Raw genomic sequence first — 21,870 nt, forward strand, 5'->3', positions numbered from 1 at the left:
AATTACACTACAATCACCAAAACTTGTTTTGAACCTCTAACCATTCAATAACGAGACACTGTCATTATCACATACAACAGAAATTATTTGTTCCCTATAAGTTATAGTCTGAAGTTGGAAAGCAGGGTTATCTTTAGAAGAGACCCATAAATTACACTGTACTTCCTGTAAATCTTCAGGACTGAATCTCAGGCAAGGAATGAGGAACAGATACTAATTAACTTCCTTGAAAAACACCTTACCAACCTGTGGCAGAGGTAGGGATGCAAAGAGCTTTTTTTCTCACTATGCTGCCTATCACCAGGACTACAGCAACTCTTTTTAAATTCTTCCATACTTTGTATTTTCTTGTTACAGTACATGTCACTGAGGTATGGAGTAATCACAAGACTAAATAAAGAACACTGTCAAAACACACTGTGTAGCTTACATGTAAAGCAGAACCCTTTAGAATCACTATGATACTGCTTAGAATTGGTACATTTAGGTTTTGATTCAGCAAGGACAGTGGTAAATGTTAAGAGCATAACAGGACTATTATTAGTGGCGGGATCGATAGGAGAACAAAACCCTACATGTCAGTCATGCCCAAACCAAGTCTTCAAATAAGTGCACTAGATACATTCTCTCCCCATAGGTAAGAGTTTACCCTGGAACTTCAACATGCATTTCATTCCAGGCTTACATTGGCCCTTGGGAATATGCACTGTGGTACTGGAGCAGCAGGTTGTGGGGTGAGCCCTGCTTCAGGCAACGGCAAGGCACCCAGCACCAAAAAGATAACCAAAGAGGGATCATTTGTTTTGTAGTGTCTCCCTCAGGATGAGTACCCACCCATGGTCATTTAGGAAGCCCTGTCAGTCTTGGTCATCCCAGATCTGCAAGTCATCCCCACCATCATAACTAGCCCCCCGAGAGGGGACTGTTCAGAAAGCTTTTTCCTTGTCTTTAGGCCTGATCACTAACAAAGAAGAGAAGGAGAGGTACATGAAGAGAGATGATGCAAAGTAATGCATGGACCCAAAAGCTAACAACTTCACCCAAGTCCTATAGCATAAGGCTATGTCTCTGCTATTAACAAACACTCACAGTATGTCTACTTTGAAAGAAAAGTAGAGAAACCACCTGACGAGGGGAGCAGAAGAAGTCACACAAGAAGCCTGAGCAGAGGACTGCTTTAGTAATAGCCACATGGTGTCCCTGGCCACCTGGCCCCTGGCCATACAGATGGGATATTGTCATGAAAAACATTTAGTAAAGCATATTTATACCACATCTATAATGGGAAAAATAGAACCAACAAGCTGCAGACAAAACGCAGCCAATTATAATTAACTCAGGGAAGATATCAGTCTTAGAGACATAAGCAAAGATAGCTTAAAAATATTTGCAAAGCAAAGAGAGACAAGCACGCAATGCTTATTGAAATAAAGGGTGGGTGCTGTTTCCCTCCTGACGTAAGCCAAAACAGGTAAAAGCCCTAAAACCAAAGGTGATTAAATTAGCCATTGCCCAAAGACTTAGTCACGTGTTAGAAAATTCTGCCACTCAACAGAGAGCAGATGGGTTGGAACTGGAACGACTTCTTGACAGTGACATTTCACTGTCAGTTTACAGCAACTGAAGCATAACACATGCACAGAGTGCTGCTGCATCACCTGCTCTGATGACAAGGTGACCCTTACATTAGATGTCTTTTCTAAAGATTCAGTATGGATGTTTGCCATCTCCTCCTCCAACAAACTGTGACTTATTTCTTTAAATATAACACTGCCTGTCAAACACACAGTTGCAATCTATTTGGAAAACCTGGTTTTATTTTACTTTTGCTTGACTTCATGTTAGATATGCACATCATCTCAAAATGCACTTGCATTTGCTTGTTTTATACTAGTAGACCAGCTCAGTCTGTCAAACGCGTTAAAGCCATGCCCACTTCAGATTTCATAACTGTGAAAGGTTCCTAACTGCTTCTTCTGCCCAATGTGCAACATAGAAGATGAAAAGAGGTATAAGTCCACAAAACCAAAAACCTCAAACAAAAAAACAAACAAACAAGCAAACATGTCCAGTAATTCCCAGTAGCATCGTGTTTATAGTGACAATTTCTCTTCCTGATGTACACATTTGTCTGTTAGGAACTTTGAGAAGACTCTGAGGTCTGTAGCTCATGTGAACCACAATCAACTACACCACCTTAACACAGTCCGGGACAGGAAGCACATGACTTAATACACTAAGGATAAGAGGAAATTTTTGAACTCTTACATTCTTCACTGGAAAGCATCCCTGTGTTCATATTTCCATGAAAAATATTTCTCAAAAGATCAAGGACAAGACTCTCAAAACAGGGAAGTGAGTGAGCTGCTGCACCAAGCCCAGAAAAAGGACTTCATTGAAGATGGGCATCCCAAAAAGCACCCTGCACCAACACTGCACAAATGAAGAGGAGGAGAAGAAATGAGTAAGTGCATCCTTCTTTTCTTTTATCAAGTCAAAATGGAGACTTTTCATTTTTTCTTGCCTTGTTGGAACAAAACCATAGTTTTGAAAGTGCTTTCTTAAAAGCAGTATTTTTGGTTTTCAACAAGCACTAGCTATAATCCCTTACAACAACAAGCGGTAGCTCCAAGCGGTAGATCACATCAGCCATCTGACTTTAAATGGCAAATTGCTGATTCATTTCTGATCCACCATGCTTGACATTCACATCCTCCCTTAATGGTAGCCAAACCCTTCTGTTTCTTCCCTGCACTTTCTTAAATAAGCTTACATTGACTGCCCATTAGATATAATAAGTGTTAAGGATAATACTGCAGCACATTTCAATTCCTTTCATAAATCAAATGAAAAAGGCTAGTTATATTTTCTTAAACGTATTTCTTTTATGCCTGTGTTATCATTTTACTTCTACAATCAACCTACCAATTAATTTTAAAGCTTACATATGCTTTTTAACTAATCAAATACTAATAAAAAAATAAATACATATGTAGTTTCTGAACCGGTAAAAACTGAAACCTTCACTTCCAATTTTCAAAATAACCAGACAGAAAAAAAATTAATTTTCCTTTAGACTTGCTGTAAACAATCCACTAACTATAGATATACTTTACAAAATTAAAAAATTTCAAAATTAGAAGTTGCCTGTACCTTACTTTGTTTAGGAGTGCTCTTGACATAAAGGCACTAACTCAAAACTTAGCAGTGGGAAAATGTAAGAATCCAAAGATAAAATTGCAAAACAGGGAAAAAACCCCAATTAATTTAAATATCAATTTAAAAGTAAACTACCAAGATGGCGAAAAAGAAAATTATGAAGCGCAAGGCTCTATGTCTTCTGTTTTACCTACCTTAAAAATGACTTAAGATTTCCACCAACTTTATAATTGAAATCATGTAATCACCCTGTGTAGAAAACAGATCAGGAGATACTCCACTGGTGTGTATCTGAAATAGGATTTCTGGTTTAATTTCTTCTGCGAAGAAGCCAGTTCATGGTTGTCAAAACCAGGTAATGAAACAACATGCAGTAAGTAGGCAACAAGTAGGGACCCATATTGGCTTTGCATTATAACCACACCACTGATCAGAAAAACACTACTGTATATGCAACCAGTGATGGATAAAAGGAGTGAAACACTGAAGCACAAAAAAATGATTTTTTCATTGAAAGACAAAAGCTAAAACCATGGAAGCATCAAGAGATGTCCTTTTGTTCTTTAAAACCAATTTACCTGGGGTTAACCTAGATTTTACATAGAGCTTCATTATTTATTTTCTTTTAGTTACATTTGAAGAAGAGCTAGATCCACTAGAATGAACTAGCAGAACTGTGTTCATTGCCTTTAAACTGTAACCACCTTTGGCACAGAGGAGAAAAACTGAAAATACTATTACACAAATCCTGCTGCATGGCTGTATTTGTGGAACAGGGAAAGGCAGGGGCCCACAAGTACACGTCTCAATGACAATTAGAAATTCAATTTTTATTTTATTAATATAAACCCAATATAATTTCACATGTATAACCTGGACAAAGATAGGTTTTAGCTCTTCACCTGTTACTAGATTTTATCAATATAGAATTATGTAAACAAGGAATCTGCCTACTATCATTGAAGCACAGCATTTAAAAATTACTATTGGTCAATCCACCTAAGCAGCCAGATTTCTAACATACCTGGGCTCCTTAGAGCTGCCTTGATTCTCAGTAAACTTGCTAGTTACTTAACATGTTTTTAAACATACCAATTATTTTAAGCCAACTTATTTTTCAAAGCAAAAATATTGTTCCTCGAGGGGAAAAAAATTAAAAGCTGAGCTGACAGACTGAGGCTTAAGCAAGTCAGTCCCAAGGCTACTGGCTTTGAACACTCCCAAGAGAAAATAGTACCAAACATCAAAGTTGCATGTGGATGAGTTTGCCCCATCCTTTGAACTTGTTTTTCCTTAACTTTAACTTTAGTACATATTTTCAGCTTTGTAAACCTGCTATAATTGCTGTTTCATGGAATTGATAACATTGCAACTAGTGCTCAACACTTTATTAATCAGAACAAAGCACTCTTCTGTAAATCTCCACAACACTTATATTTCTGACTTAATGATCTGTGTTCATTCTCTGACACTTTAAGGACTGTCTTATTTTGGTATACAGGTCTTCTAGAAGCTTTACAGTTTAAATTCCATAAACAATAGATTTAACTGAATATATGGGGTAGATTCTTGGATAATAAATTATTCCTAATTTTCCTGGCACATGAAAAAATGCTGTCCTTCTATCACTCAGGACACATTAAGATTTAAGAACAATCTTTGTCTGAATTGCCATTTGGAAGAAAGGATAATTATCAAGCCTTTCAAAGTAGCTATATTAATTCAAGCACAGTAAAGGCTAAACACTAAACAGTATTACTGCAGTATTTTACTGTATCAAGAAGATGGAAAATATGCCACATGTTTACAAAGTCTAATACTTAACATTCTTTTAAAAATAAATGTTATTCTAAACACAGAAGAGCCTCTTAAAAGTAGTTATGTAGGAATAAAGAAGTACTGTTTCTTTAGGCAAATTGATAGAAGTATTACAAGCAATATTTTTTCCTGTTTTTCCTTTTCTTCTCATTAAAAAAATTTTATCACCATCTTATGATACTTAATTGTCTCTCAGGTGGGCTTATAACACAGATCCTGCTATCCACCATGTGACAGTAACTGAAGAACCTTTCAGAAGAGAACTTCTCTTTCATTTATCTGATAAATATTATTTACCATATATTAAACAAAACCAAACAAAACCAAAAAGACAGCCAACCAGAACTTTTTGATATTGAATAGGTTTAGAGACCAAGTATCTCTGTCACACAGACCTTCCCTTGATCAGTACAGCAAGAGCTGGGCCAGTGTGGGAGCGCCTCTTCAAAAGAAAATTTTGATAAAGGCAACACTAAAGCTAAAGGTAACTTCACGAGAACTGAACTCAAGAAGGTGATGTGTACTCAAGTACATCCACTGGGGAATGCCAAGCCTACTTTGAGTATCCTTTTCTCCTCATTAAGTTGAGTACTTCAGCAGCTTTAGACCTTTTAATAATACATACATGCATCTTCAGTAGATGAAAATATTTAAAAATTTTCCCTTCACCCTCCAAAAGAAATAAATAACAAAAAAAACCCCGCACCATAAATTACCCAAAATTGTAGTCTTTACAGGAATTGTTCTTCTTTGAAAAGGGATAATTTCATTCCATAGTGTAAGCCAACCCAATTTCCACATCCCTTCCCATCCACACTGCCCTTACTCTTAATATGAACTTAAGAATCTACTTTAATGTGTTATGACAAAAATATTTTTAACTTACGTACAGATACCATCCATCATTCCTCATTCTTTTTATACTCACCCCACTAACTTAATTGAGTGGTAAGCTATTACAAAGGTAAAAAGTTGGAGAGATTCAGCAGAAATACATACAGAAATGTCATCCAGAACAGCAGTAAAGTAGAAGAGTAATATAAAAGATGCTGATCAGCATGAGCTTTTGGCATGAAAACATTTTCCCCTGCTAATGATATAATTCAAATTATCTGGCTGCATCAAAGAGAGGCAGAAGCTAGTGTCTAAAATGATGAAGATACTGAAACTGTAATAAAGACTTGCATTTATGAGCAGAGCCATTAGATAATGCTAAATGCCATAAATTAGTGTGCTCATAATACAGCATTTGGAAAGAGAGACTTGTGATCTACCACCGTTTTTATAGTTTGGCTTAAGCTATCAGTGTCTTTACCATGTTTCTTCCCAGAGGATGAACACCAAGCATCGTTACTGCGCCCCTACACACTCAGCACAACAGTTATTGATGTTTCTCCAAGACAACCTACAGGTTGAGGGATTCTTTGGTGTGAGCATGAGTGTGATTAATACTTTCAGGAAAACAATTATGTTACTTTAAGTCTCTCTTTTACTTCTAGTTGCTGTCAAGCTAGAATATGTGGCTCTTGCTCACTCCTCGGTACATCGAAGACACCTAAAATATCTTTTTGCTAACAACTCCAGTTCACATAACCTATGGTTGTGCACCATGTTCAGAGGGTGTCCTTCACTCACTACAATGTTGTAATATGATTTATCAGCAGGTTTCCTCTGCTTCTCCAAAGAGGCTGTCCCTGAACAACTTTGGACCACGACAGAGAAGGAAATTCTGAGAAAAAGCATTCTCTGATCCTGCAATTTCACCCTCTCACATGAAGGTCATCATGGCATCTAATCACATTTCCCCCATGCATGACAAGACAACCTACACTGTCTCAACCATATACCAGTTGTAAGGGACCAACAGTTGCAGCTAATTACCTTGTATAGGATGCCACTTTATGGCATTAACACATGGTTTAGTTAAGTAGGAATCTTTTTCACTAATTTAACAGCAGATTATCAGGTAGGTAAGTCCTCAGCTGCACCACCACATAAAATCCTGCCAGCTGGAACTCTATAGTGACTTTTCTAAATGTTAAGGGCTAAAATGAAGTGCAAATTTAAAAAAAAAAAAAAAAAAAAAAAAGGAAAAATGGGTAAATCTGATTAAACCTAAATCGTGAGTAAGAATCTTGAAAGAATTGATTTTGCGTCCATACAGAAATATTTACAGCTATAGCAAATTACTGAAACGTGAAAATAAATATAGAACTGAAAAGGAAAAAAAACCCACTCAACATTTTAACCTACTTTTATAAGGAAGTTGCCAAAGTCACATAAAACAGTTCTGTAGATCTTTTTGAGAAGAATAGGTTTAGTCTTTGGTCTCTTTGCTCAGGTTCGAGATCATAAATCCAGGATTAACACAGTATACTAAAAATTCCACATAATGTCAAAAATATTGTACCTTTATCCAGTCAAATATATAACAACACATTTCCCAGAACATGTAGTATGTAGAAATATATATTTGATTTCTCTTGTTAGGTCGATCAGATAAAGAAACCTCATTTGACTCACAGCCCCTCAGCTGTTTCTTTTACTGGTCAAAAAGATATATTTTAAAGCAGGATTTAAAGTAGATTGCAAGAAACACAAAAGAAGGAAACCAGGAAAGGGGTAATTACTTACAGTTTTTTCCTTGTTTGTTTTACTTTCAGGCATGCAATACTGTTGCATCTTTCAAAAACCTCCTCATGTATATGTGCATGCTCTCCATGATATAAAAAATTCAGAGAACATAATATTGAATGCTTAATTATTTCTCACAGAATGGTAACTAGAAAATATCCTGAACTGTACAGACATCCAAAGGTCTAAATTCACTGAAATGGTGCTGAATCAAAACTGCAAGGTCACTAATGTGAACAAGGCAGTTTAGTTAATATTAGTGCAAAACTTCAATTAACGCTGCTGAGAAGCAGCATTTAACTTGAGCAGAACACACATCTGACATGACTAGACTGCTTATTCAAGGTTAACTCAATTATTTTCACTTGGCAGAACACTGTGTGTGTAGATGTACCATGAGTGCTGCAGAAAATTCATCTCTCAGGGAGGACCATAACAATAGTATTTTTACCACCTGCCTTTGAAAAAGACAGCTATCAGTTACTATAAATATGTTCTAAGCAGGTATTGTAAATCACTTTTTTCTTTAGTCCTGATGTTTAAAATATAATCAAGGCAGCAGATATCCAGCATAAATAAGATACATAAGAAAATTACCATTTGCTGGCACTTTTCAGAATCAAGGGACCCATTCGCAATGAACACCAATCTATTCTGACATACAGAAACTGTAAGAATGAAATTCAGCCGGCTGTAACTCCTTCTGGAGACCTTGTTGTGGTTTGGAGAATTTTAGGACTAAATGTTTTGCCACTAAATATTTTGCCACTGCTTTAGGATGGTATTAACCACTGATCCCAGAGGGATCAGGTAAATGGTGCTTTCAGGAGTATGGGCTCAATGTCAAACACTAATCTTTATTTAACTGTGTTCACTTCTCTCTTCTGTTTTATGCAAAAGTTGATTTATACGTACAAAATCAGACTTTTTGAGTCACTTGAGCTATCTGCTATGAAGGACCCAGGTCTGCAAAACCAGAAACATGAGTGGATTTCTCATTAGTTTTATGAAATTTCTAAGGAACCAGGACCAAGGAGCTACAATTGGCTTTTTTTTCCTTGTTGTCATTATTAACTATTCAATAATAAAATTATGTGCCTTTTCTTTATTTTCCAAATCTTGCTTTTGTCTATCTGAATAAAGCCACAGCTCCTGAGACTGCCAGGTTTTCAGATTCTTACCTTCAAATTGGCCAAATTCTCTCAACCCAAGTATTTAAAATAAGATGTTTAGCCTCAGTCGATTTCAACTTTCAAAAAATATTTGTTGTTTGTTTTCAGAAAATTTCTAACCAGCCTTAAATAGTGTGCATGTCTATACAGTGGGCTTCTCAGAAATCATATTTCAGCATGATCTCAGGTGTTAAATAATAAAATTACAGAATTAAATAATACATCAAAGCAAGGAAGAAGCATTAAGATGAAAGGCAAAGAAGAAATGTGTTTTCAAGTCATACTTGGAAAGAAATTTCACCTGGAAAGTGAATTCGTGAAGCATTAGATATAAAAGTAGATCAGAAAGGGACGTTCAACTTGCAGATGCATATGCCACTGTGAACAGAAACACAAAGAAGCACAAAATGAAAGAAGAGGAAAAAACCAAAAGAACCCTCCTTAGCAGAAGCACTATTTTGAGGATTACTGTTTACACATTTGTACTCCAAAGGAGGGGGCTGGCAACTGCCCTTTATGTGTACTGGAACAGAAAGTTTTGAACTCTTGCAGGAAATGCTGCCAGGCCACGAGCTCCTTTCCCACTTCCCCAGCTCCCAGCAGAATAGTACGTAACTGATTTCAGATGATCTCCCTCAGAGACAACCAGTTTATGGGCACTGACTGGATAGAGATGGGACAGGTGCTGGTTTTAATTCAGCACATGGTACCACTTCTTACAAATTTTCTTTCAAATTTTCTTTCTACAGTTACAGAGTTGATAGAGGCTTGCTAGTAAATTGCAATGAGGCAAGCTATTTTTTCCTAAAGAAAACAGTCAACATGCTAAAACAAAAACCAGAGAGAATCTTAACTAAGAATTTGAAGCAAAAGCACCAAACTTAGTTTGGAAATCATCTTTCTCAGAGAATGTTTTTTTCTTGCCATTTAATTTAAAAAATAAAATAAAGGTAACTTGTACAAGAAAGTAACAAAAATCTAGGTATAGTTGAGTATCATCTGAATAAATTATGTAACTTAGTCAAGTTTTGAGATAAATACAGCTGAAGCAGTAAAACCTCTTTCAAAAATGTATCTAGGAAAAAAACACTTTTGCAAATTATGAAGTTGACAAACAATAAGACTGAAAATTACATCATATGCTTTTCAGAGTGTATCACACAATAGTCCATGTTTCTTCACACATATGCCCATCTTTCAAATGAAATTCTGCTAGATTTATGTGCTAAGATACTAACGGTAATCATAAAAGGGAAATAAACAGTGCACCAACCCCTTTTAGTATTGTGCCACCCCTTTCTACGGTGCTCTACGACATAGAACTACAAGGAAAAAAAAGCAGCTGTCAATCGCAACAACTTAAAGTCTTTCAAACCAGAACTATTCAATTTTTGGGCACGGATATTTCCATGATAATGAATGTTTCCATTTTGACATTCCAAGTGAGAATATTTCCATTTTGACAATACTTTCTCCAGCATAAATTTCTCAAACACTGTATAAACTCCAATCTCTCTGGTAGGCAGAAGAAGAGACCTTAACACCTGCCAGAATTATAATTATGGATACATATGCTCCCCCACATACCTGCCCAGAGTACTAGCCTCAGCATCACTGACAAAGCACTAGAAAATCAGAGCCAGGTATGAGTTTGGGCATCACTTGATCTGGCGGTGGTCCCATCAGACTTATTGCGCATTGCTATTTCTCAGAAAAGAGTTACTCTAGATTTACTCAAGAAGAAAGGAATTTTTTTTTGCGTTTTAAGGGAATAAGCCAGGGACAAAAACATAAAACAACGAACTATTCAAAGTAAAAAGTTCATTTTGATATGATACTGTGGAAAATGGTTCAAAGGAAAAAGCATATTGCATGGTCCTAGGGTGAAATGAGATAGATATTATCCCTCTTCCTGCAAAAGGAAACTTCACACATGTGAGAGGAAAAGAAAAACATGGAAGGCAAAGAGGATGTTTACAGTAGTTTTTAAGACTCCAAGTAAGAGCTGCAATATCTTTTAATACTTAGTGTTTATTTTTTGTGGGTGGCTTAAATTTATACATTTTAAGGGAAAATGCAAATAAGCATGTATGGTCCACTTCATGAAAAGTGATCCACTTCAAAGAAAATTTTCAAATAAAACCAAAGAATGATATGCGTACCTTGGAATAACATCTTAGATTTAACATTTTCTGAAATAAGTCCCTTGATGAGTAGAATGCAAATAATATTATTTCACACAGTGTAGGTGTAATATAATTTCAAGCCCAGTCTCTTCATATGCAACGTGCAGAGAATAAGAAACCACAAATGATTAATGTGTCTACATTCAGACAAACTCATAGGTTCTACTAATACCATAATACTTCTGACCTAACTTCATTTTCACATGTCTGTACAGCATTGTAACAGCCAAAAATGGTTAGATGTATTAACACATTTGCATCCAATTTCATATTCAGCCTAAGAGAATGGCACAGATGCATGCACTTAAATCCATGCTGGATTATCATATGCATCTCTGACTGTTGATAATTCCTAATAAAGACACAATTAGTTTTCATATTATACAAAAAGATTCTATTCACTCTGGCATCATTCGTATGTTAAAAATACAGACTGGAGTAAGTAAAAGAAAACTATTTGACCTGGAAAAAAAAATTTGGATTTCTCTTTTTCTGGGGGAAAAAAAAGGTAACTATTCACATTTTTGGCTGTAGTATCTCAGAATAAAAAAACTGTGTCCATTCCAGCCATCTGAAGAAATACACCCACACACTGCAGTCTAAATTTATATTATTGTCGTCTAAATAGTATGTTCTCTTTTTTTTTTTTTTTTTTTTTCCTTCTTCTGATAGTCATTTGCCTTCAATCATTTGGGCCATTTTTAACTAAGCATTACTACTGCGGTGACATTGCCACTACAATTCTGAAACTGCAGGTTTGAACTGAGAATGTGTAATAATTTACTTTAAATATACTACTACTGTTACTACCAACAACAAGGATGACAACAATTTTGTAGAATCACAGAATCAACCTAGTTGGAAAAGACCTCCGAGATCATCAAGTCCAACCCTTAATTTAGGGTACCTGCCCATCTAGGGATAATTCTTTTCAACTCTGAATGCAAGATGAATTAATCTATGTGGGTTTCAGCAAATCTCTGTCATAAGTAACACTGATGCTCCAAACCCAACAATACTTAGCCAGCCTGCAGTGATTTACCCTGCCTCACCAGAATAGAGGGGAGCTGCAGCGCTTCACACATGGGTTTGTTTATTGACAAATCATAGCCCTCCAAGGAGTGGCATTTCTTAAGATTGAGACATCCAGTTAATGTCTTTAAAATACATAAACATTGGATGCAATCCTGCCTTTCAACACCTTTAAATCAGACTCCATGTGTAACTCCTGTGATCTGTAAAGCACTGGCTTTTTCCAGGCAGGGGCAGGGTTGATCCTCAGGCCACAGAGATCACCTGCAGATGTGTACACGGGATAGGGAACAGGCATGGTGCCAGACCTGTCTGTACTAGGGGTTCTCAGGAAGTCCCAGCAGCCAAAAAATCTGAACTGGGGTCTGCCTGAACTTAATCCAGGTTAGAATTAAAACTAAGAAGCCCTCTGAATGGGAAAAATCATTCAAGTAGAAGTGAGAGGGGGGTGACAGGGTGTCAATGCGACCATGCATGTGGTCATGCAGCGGAAGGAACCAGAGAGGGGCTGTGTGCCAACCCCCTGCACATCTCTGCTGTAACATGTGTGCTGACACCAGGGAAGAGGGATAAAGAATCATCTCTCTCCGTGAACATGCAGGCTCCGCTCATCCTCACAGGAGACAAGAGACACCTGCCCAAACATCTCTGGAACTGCTCCTCCCACTTGCATACACAAAAAAACCCTTTTTTCCCTCCTCCCACAGCCCTTGTAAAAAGTGCAAAAAAGGGAACTGTATGACCTGCAGAAATTAAGAGGACTGGCATCTGTAATCAGCCTTTAAAAACACCTAAATGCACTATAGTCGTGCAGTCACTGCACCGTCCCAGGGAGGAAATACCTTTCAGGCAGAGGAAGGAACCAAGCCCAAGTTACAGAATTATTTTATAAAAAGACGACAATTACTTAATCTGCGGTAGTTTTCTTAACACATCCTTCCTTTTCTGTTGCTTTTTTTGTAACCAAAAAAGACAGTTATTAACATTAGCCTTGTAAAAGTTCTTCTAAAATATCAGTAGCTTCCTTAAAGAGACAAGGGCTTGGTTATAGTGGGATAGAAGAAAAGAGTCAACCACATGGCATACAACAGGCCTTCCTTCCTTCATGGCTTAATGTTAGAATAATTAACAGTCTACAGTCTACACCTGTGATTTTCTGATCCACTCTATTATAAAATATTCCTCATATTTACATGAATGACCATAAACCCCTTTTATTATAAATAAAGGAAAAGAGTTACTAAGTCACAGGTTACCCTTTACTTGTCCTCAGACAGAGAAAGTTAAAATAACAATTATAGCTGCCAACTTGACTATTAATACGAATATTTTTCCTTCTGATTAAAACCAAAATCTGCAAGAAAATAAACAGTCGAAAGTTTTGTTAATGAAAGACTGAGGTTGCCAGCCCCAGTGTAGGGCCTTTCAAATACCTCATTTAATGATAGGAATAAAATATATCTAGAAAACAAAGTTTACCACCAGAAAGCCATTTAACACTATTCTTCTTAGTAACACTCTAATAATGATCACAACACTCATAACCACCTACAGTCATCCATTTAGATAATTCTTTTGATTGAGCTGGACCTTTGTCAGAGAAATATATTTGTCACCTAGTAGATTTCACTCTGGAGAAAATCCACATTGAATTTCTATTTAGTCATATAAATATATCTATATGGAGTAACAAAAGGATAATTTGGCATCTAATGGTTATAAAAGTCTTTAGTTGTTTGTATCACAGAACAAAATAAAACCATCTTTTACTTTACAGCTGCTGAAATTTCTGAATTGCATGGGCAGCCTTTGGAATTTAGTTGGGGAAAAAAATACAGTCCCTTTGCCCCCAAGAATAGCAAATCCACACTTCAAATAGAAGAGAGAGAATGTCTCCCTCATGAAAAGTCAAAGACTCTGGCCCGTATGAGTGAGAAGGATAAATCAGATGGGCTGAAAAAAAAAGCAGGGCACAGAAGCTAAATACACGCAAGAATGAACCCCCCCCCATTAGACACTGCCACCTGAGATAAAACAGAGAAGCTATTAAAAGTGTGTTCTCTGCACAGGTGTCATTTCCTTCCTGTGTATTTTAACTGGGAAGACAAGTGATGCAATTTACTCTGTCACACTGTTTACAATGCTTCCTCCTTTAGTAATCAGCTCACCAGCATATGTGGGAGTGGGAATCACTTTCTCTTACAGAAAGGATCTGGAAAATGCCATCTACCCCTTAGCTATTTATTTTCTCTCTTTGTAAATTACTAGATACTTGCCTCTGTTATACTAACGTTACCCAGACTTTGATGTCTTCATTAACAACTGCAGTTGGGTTCAGCATTTTCTGATATTCATAATTATACTTTGCATGATTAGAAGACAGTAAGTACAGTATAACAGTATGAAAGCATCAGGATTAGTCACCAACAAATAATAGGTTGATCTGTTTTGCTTTGTGAGTTCAGACAACACAAGCCATGCTTAACTGGTTCATTACATGGAAGTGCTTAATAAATCTGTAAAACTAAATGAATTGCCAGTATAGACTAATTGTTTCATATTTACCCAAGATGATGGCATCAAACAAGACTACTGCATGGCAAAGCAGGTTTAGTAATTAATCTTAAGTATTATATGGCATATTATAAAAGGGTATCGATATTTTGTACTTCAAAGTCCTGAATAAAATGAGCAAATGTGAAACAGTACAGTCAGTAATAAGCCACGTAAGGACCAAAATAAGCTACCAAGTTTAATGTTATAGTTTAGGGATCCAGTCAAAAAATGGGAATACATAGAGGAAACAAAGAAAAGGTCAATGAATATGCTGTTTTTCGTGGTTCTGGGGATTTATATGATGGTAAAAAAGGGGATGATTTGTGATTGTATTCCTCCTCATGATAAGAACATCAGTAGTGATGTGCTGAGCAAGTTTTTATGTACTTCAGCCTTTACCTGCAGTATCCCTGACACAAACCAACTGAAGCATAAAAGGGCATGTATTCTGAATTATGATTTATTATGGGACAGAAATTCAGAAAAAGATTGGACTAAAACTGCTAAAATTATTTTAATTCTGCCTTGTAATGGACTTGAATGCATATTTTAAAGACAGGAGATTCAGTATCTGAATATACTCTTTCAGCAAAGCTCCCAAATGGCAACAAAAAGGACAATGGCAAGCCTATTAGAATTGCAAATACAAATAATAACTGTACAGTTTATACATAAGCAAGAATATCTTTCTTGGAACATTTTGTGAATTGATGACAGGTAGTCAGAAAGGGAAGAGTTTTATAGAAGTGATTTAATGCAATTTACTGATTGATCACAGTTCCTTAAAACAAATCTAATGCAAAGAATCTAGCAGAAATCCATACTGAAATGACAGGGAAAAAGGAAGGAATGGCATGAATTAGAGATAAAGGAAAGAACTGTATTCAAACCTGAAGTAGGAAAATGAAGAAAGGCATGGAAAGATACACTGACACTCAGACATCAGAAACCCTGAAAAGATACAAAATGACAGCACATGAGATTGAATATTTTAAGCTCAAGAAACACTCAGGTGCTTTACAGAAATAGCAAATGAAAGATTAGGTTAAAAAGCAGGTCTATTCCTTAGAACACACCTTTAAAGGGGTATGTGACCATCTGGTTATATGCTTTACACAACTGTCTCTTCTAATCAGAAATCTCATTCATGAATCTATGCTGCATGAAAAATAGATTTTTCCATAAAATTCATATCTATATAATTATATAGATAACTAGTTAGGGAGGAAAGAGATAACAATAAGCTGGAGAATTTATGAGTTAATGAAATATGTTAGTAAAAATATCTGTTATGACTTGTTCCTGAAAATCTGTGAAATGCTATAAAAAGAAGACACAAAAAAGGTAAAATAATAGTTCCCATCTAATTTGACTTCATGCAGATGCAAAAGAGAGTGTGCTGTCCAATCATAAAACTAGTTCTACTGAAAAGGAACAAATTTAATTGAATATTTTATTTATAATTGAAGAAATCTTCCCAATGATGAGCTACTTCTCCAGGAGGTACATATGGGTTACTGTACATACGTACTGAAAAACCTGTAACTGACAAGACATGACCCAGAATTCTTTACAATGCAGAAGAAAAGTAAAACTACTTTTTAAATAAAATATTAGCACTTTAACAAGCAGTAATAGACAAATGGCAAAAGTTACCAATATGTAGCTCAAAGCTAGGCGCTATTTATTTAATATGTATTTGCTAGCATGATAATATGTAAGTAGAATGCTAAGCAGCAGCTACAGTACTTTTCATCAGCAAATTCAAACTACTACCTCTAAAAAATCTTACAAGATACGGCTAAGAAGTACTCTGCCGCTTGAACCGCAACTTGGAATTCAGCAACACTTCCAGAAGACTGAAAGAAGGCTATTTTACAAACAGTTAGGAAGATTAATTAGTAAACAGAAAAACTATAGGTATTATGAGTTTGTCAGGCAACAACAGCAACAGTGATACATTAATCAAAAGCATTAATGGAAGTGAACACAATTAATGGTTAATCCATATGAGGTTTTGGAACATCACTTGTGAAAAATTTGTATTTGTAAGATTAGAGACTTGGTTAAGTTTATTACCACCACAACTTTGTTTTTATTAAGAACTGGTACAACACAGTATCTCAGTTAAGAAACTAATACAATATAAAAACCATCACTGAATTGCTTACAAATCTGAATTCATCAAATACACTCCAACTAATCCTAGTGGATATTCAAAAGTTTCCATTTCTTTGTTCTTTCTTTTCAAACTTGCCCTGTCAATTTAAGATATAATAAGCCAGGGTTTTACCACTCATTTAACAACTAAAAAGCAAAAACTTAAGTGTTATAAATTGATAGTTCTTGATGACATAGTTTTTGATTTTAAAAGAATTTATCTCTTGAAATTGGTTTTAAGCACCTATTTTTAATTAAAACTAATTAATCTTTAATTTTTTTACTGTGGTCTCTGCAACTCACATGCATATTACAGCTAGAGTCTTACCAGGATTTGTGATATTCTCAGATGATTCATTGGATTATGAATGTTAACGTTGTATAGACTGCACGTAAAACTAAGTGAAGGAAAGCGTATTTTATACCAGGATACACTTGCATCTCCTCAAAATTCCAACAAGCTAATATAAAAGCTTCTAAAAAATTCTGGAAATCTATGAAAATAAACAAAACTTGCATATAATCAGAAATAATGCCATTCGGGACATTTCGCTGTAATTACAATTTAGACATATCTTTGATCAAGGAAATATGGACACTAAGAATATTTAACTCTCACAGCTTAAGAGTTTCTCCAATCCTTTATACAACACTTAGCCTGATGTAATATTCCAGTAATTCCAGAAGCCCTGGAACGCACAACATAGAGGTCATGTTGAATACCTTGCTCATTTATTGTAACTTAACTGCACTGTTCAAGAGACATCTACAAAAAAAGAGCCCCAGAATTAGTTGTCTTTATCTCTAAAGAAATTTTAAAATTACCTTGCAACTTCTCAAAGCTGTGCTGCTGAGAGATAGTTATTGTTAATTTGGTGGGTTTATTACTTATGCCTTCTTTAAAAGAGCTGTTAACAAAACAAGAATCTAATTTTCTCTGGACTGGAAGAAAATAAATGTTGGTTAAAAAAAAAAGTATGGGCTGATCACAACTGACAAAGTGCAGAGCTCTTAAAGTAAGACATCTGGTTCCTGAAACTGACCCACTCATTCAGATTAAAAATAAAGAGAAGATTATGAAAAATCTAGTCCCTGATTCAATAAAGTACTCAAGTATGTCTAGTTTTACATACTCAAGTTATCCTGCCAAAGCTAATGGAATTACTTACTTAAAAAATTATTTGCATGCTTATAGACAATGCTGGAGGAGAGACTGAAAGTAAGTTCAGCGAAAAAAGTAAGGCAAAGCATTTCAGGAGGTCAGGCTGCACCTTGCATTGTGGAGAAGATCCACAAGCCCCTTGTTCCAGAAAAGGCACGGATTTGAGAAGTCTGCTACTACTGGCTTCCCTATTTTCAGATAAGCAGTGAACCTCATCCGTGTACTGATCACTTCCAGTATCACATAACACATGTTCCAAGCAGCCTTGCTGAGGGATAAACAGCAGCAGAGGTTTGAAAAGGAACAGCTGGAGAAAGGAGCTGTTTAGCAACTCCACAAATCCTTCCTTTGGGAGGATCAACAAGTTGCAGACACTAATTTTCTGTGTTTTTCAGGATACACGAAACCCAAGATTTACCAACAATGGACACTCCTAGCACAGCTTTTTCTCCTTAGTGACAGTAAAACATACATGTGAACAACTAAAGGAAGGATTAAGGTAATACCAATTCCTAAGGGGAAAATAAATTCAGTGAAGAAATCTGTTAAAAGCAGCTTATCAGGAAAATAAGTGCTAGAAAGCCGGCTTCCATTGTAAAATTACTCATGGCTGCAGAATACATTTTTACTATTCCTGTTTCTGATGTGGTAACATTTCTATATGTTGGAAAAAAAATTGTACAACATAAGACTGTTCAGAAATATTTAAATAATCTGAATTCATTGATTGAAATAATAAATATTCCTTGATATTCCGGGTGACAATTTTTTGTGGTTTTGTTTTGTTTTTGTGGTTTTTTTAAATTTCCATTTGTTAAACTAACAGAAAATTAAGTTCAAAAGTAGCTGCTCTTAAAAATTACTAAAAGATCAAGCTACATTCTCTTGTGGAAAATGCAGTTCAAGAGAGTTGAATTGAATCTCAAGAAATCATCACCAAACGTTTTTCTGAACTATAAAAAAATTCTGTGAACATGTTCAAAGAAGGAAGGGTCTCGAATTAGGTTAGACTGACACTAATTTTCACTTTTGCATCTACACTTTTCAGCAAAGTTAAAACAGAACAGTTAGCCATAAACTATTTCAGTGGAAATAGTTAAACAGCTCTCAAGAGCATGAAGGCAGGAAAATCAACAACAAAAGGAAAAAAAAGACTTCTCAAGGAAAACATGGAATTGTTTTAAACTATTTTTGACCACTGAAATAAAATTAGCTGAAATGACTCAAACTGATGTCAAGCAGGGCCATCACTTTCAATTGCCCTAATCTACAAAGAGAAACTTCAGTAATTCAAATGTTGCTATTTTACTGATTTTGTTCATTTTATTATAATATGTAACTAACAGATAATATATGTATAAAGAATCTCTCCTCTTTGGGTATACTGTTTGTTCAGCTGTTGCTCACTATTTTCTATTACTACAAAGTAAAATTATGATATGTATTGAAGAAATAAAAATTAATTGACTTATTTCCCAGATTCCAGCTCTTGAATGCCCCCTTTTTTAAAAAATTGTTTTATAAAGTTATTTTAGAAGATTGAAAAATAATAATCTCTTTGCCAATCAAAATTGCTTAGTTGGATACTTAAAAGCTCAGAAGTCCCTCACTACCCAGCATCAGGGTAGCCTAAGTAGTGGTCCAAAGTTAATTGGTGAAAATTGTAATTTTCTCCAGTTTAGCACCCATTTTCCCTTTTTCCCCATATAAGCATCTTGCATATCTTCGCCCTGGCTTTAAACTTCTTGTAACAAAATATATAATGCATATTTTACCTTTTCTCAGTTCATCTTAAAAAGAAAAATCTACTTTTCATAAGGTTTATAATTAATAAACTTGAGAGAAAAAAATCACCATAAAGAACTGAAAGTAAAGCAGTAAATAGTAAGCAGGAACCATGCTATGTCAACCTGCTTGTTAATAATAATTAAAATCAGACAATTATTTTCCTTCAGTCGAGATAAATGAAGGAACAGATTCATTAAAAAGAGGTAAAAAAGAAAAGCTATAGTTATATTACTCCTTCAGGATGTAGTATAAGTAAAGATTTAGCTTTTTCGTTTCACAATTGATATTAAATGTCATAAAAAAACTTTAAAGTGAGAGAACTTGCCACTCTGATACTCAGGATGTGTTATCTCCTTTACTAGTAAACAAACAAACTTACAAGCAATGTATCCTATAATCAAATATTAACCAACCCTCTTCAAGTTATGTCTTGAGACTGACTTCTCCATTGTCAGTAACAATATCAACATTACCCAGGTTTATATTTGCTAATAATTGCAAAGGATTCGGTTTAATAAAATGGGAGGAGAAGACTTTAAAATGCCAGGAATTTAAAAGATGATCTTCGTGACTTACTCCTTACTCTGCTGTTGGTCTGAATCCCATGGCCTGCTGTTTTAAAAAGTACAGAAATCTTCTCTAGAAGAATGGAAAATGCAATCGTCAAAGCCAAGTTACAATGGAGATGTTAGAACATATTCAGTCATAGAAAACCCACGGCCCCATCACGTGGCATTTAAAGTTTGTACAAATGATTAAAGTGACAACTTCTAGAAATACCATTGTTGATCATGCAGAGTTAATATATACAACGCAAACTGCATTCAGAAATACAATGACACTTCTTCACTTGATTCCCAGTGACATATAATGTCTACTGCCTGTGTTTCCACATGCAGAATGCAGAGTACCATCCCTGACAGCAGTGCGGGGACAAGGAAGCAAGGGACCTGCCTCTTGCTTGGCCACCACAGTGCTCACACCAGCTCAGGTGTCCAAAGCTGGGCAGGCAAGCAGTGACAGGGAAGTGATGAAGACTGAAAACAGCTCTGTAAGAATGATAATTCTTAGCCTCCAACTATGCCTTATTATAGTCCATTGCACAGTCCCACAAGCTATTCTGCATCACAACTGAGGCGATGGGAACAAGAAGTATGTGGTGTCAGGTCATCAAAGGAATGGCCAAGAGGAACGACACCGAAATCTTGAAAACATGCACAGCCCCTGTGTGCCTGGTTATGAACACAGAGACAAAACCTGCGCTGTCAGACACTATTCATATCCATCTCAAAGTAAACAAGAACCTTTCCATTGATACCAGTTGTATTTTTAGTTAGCCATGGAAGACCAAATCATGGAGACCTGAATGTTCCAATGACACTCCAAAGGAGAAGTGAGTTCCCAACATCACACTGGAACAAGGAAGCTCAGAATATCAGAAAGATGTGTTTTACATTTAATTTTTTTAAGAGAATTGGCTTCTTTGCCTTACAAATTTAAGGGAAGACTTTATTTTTGGTTTCACTTTTTAAATATTTTGGGTTTGTCTTTTTTTAATATTATATTTCATATCTTAATCTGACAGAAAAAAAGAAACCTACATACCTGCCGTTTATATGGTAAATGAGTAAAAGAGTAAAGAGCTACTTATTTTTCACAGAAAAAATTTAAGTCAGAAGAGGCTTCTGGGGATTGTCTAATCCAAACCCCCTGCTCAAGCAAAGTCACATATGGCAGGAAGTCCAGGTTCATGCCCAGTAAAGCTCCACAGATTCTCTGGGCAACCTGTGCCAGTGTTTGGTCATCCTCACAGTAATAAAAGGTTTCTTGATGTTCAGCAGGAAGTCCTGTGGTTTAGTTAGCGCTCATTAACTCTTGGCTTCTCACAGAGCACCACAGGAACGTGTTTCTTCCTCCTGTTCAGTCCCTCTCTTCAGGTATTTTTATACATTGATGAGCTTCCCCTGAGTCTTTTCTCCTCCAGGCTGAAGAGTCACAGCTCTCAGTCTCTCCTCATGGAGAAGGTGCTCCAGTTCCTTGATCATATTTGTGGCCCTATGCTGGACTTGCTACACTATGCCCACATCTGTACTGGGAAGGCCAGAACTGAACCCAGCACTGAGGATGTGGTCTCACCAGCGCCGAGTAGAGAGGATGGATCACCTTCCTGAGCCCTCAGGCAACACTTCTCCTAATGCAGCTC

General features: G+C 36.0%; 1 protein-coding gene across 3 annotated transcripts in view; it reads right to left on the reverse strand.

The window, feature by feature from the left end:
* The window catches only part of CHRM3 (cholinergic receptor muscarinic 3), a 257,417-nt gene that overhangs the window by 191,168 nt on the left and 44,379 nt on the right, over positions 1–21,870 (reverse strand). For 2 of the 3 annotated variants that reach the window (XM_050315591.1, XM_050315592.1), the window contains exons 1-2: positions 20,244–20,341; positions 15,448–15,508 (exon numbers count right to left, since the gene is read on the reverse strand). The exons of the other annotated variant lie outside the window; for it this stretch is intronic. The gene's annotated coding sequence lies outside the window, so the exon portion shown is untranslated. Of the gene's footprint in view, positions 1–15,447; positions 15,509–20,243; positions 20,342–21,870 lie in introns of those variants that run through there. 3 annotated transcript variants of the gene reach the window in all.

The sequence above is a fragment of the Myiozetetes cayanensis genome, unplaced genomic scaffold (genome assembly GCF_022539395.1).
Source record: "Myiozetetes cayanensis isolate MyiCay16 unplaced genomic scaffold, myiCay2020 scf2-11, whole genome shotgun sequence".
Lineage (NCBI taxonomy): Eukaryota > Metazoa > Chordata > Aves > Passeriformes > Tyrannidae > Myiozetetes > Myiozetetes cayanensis.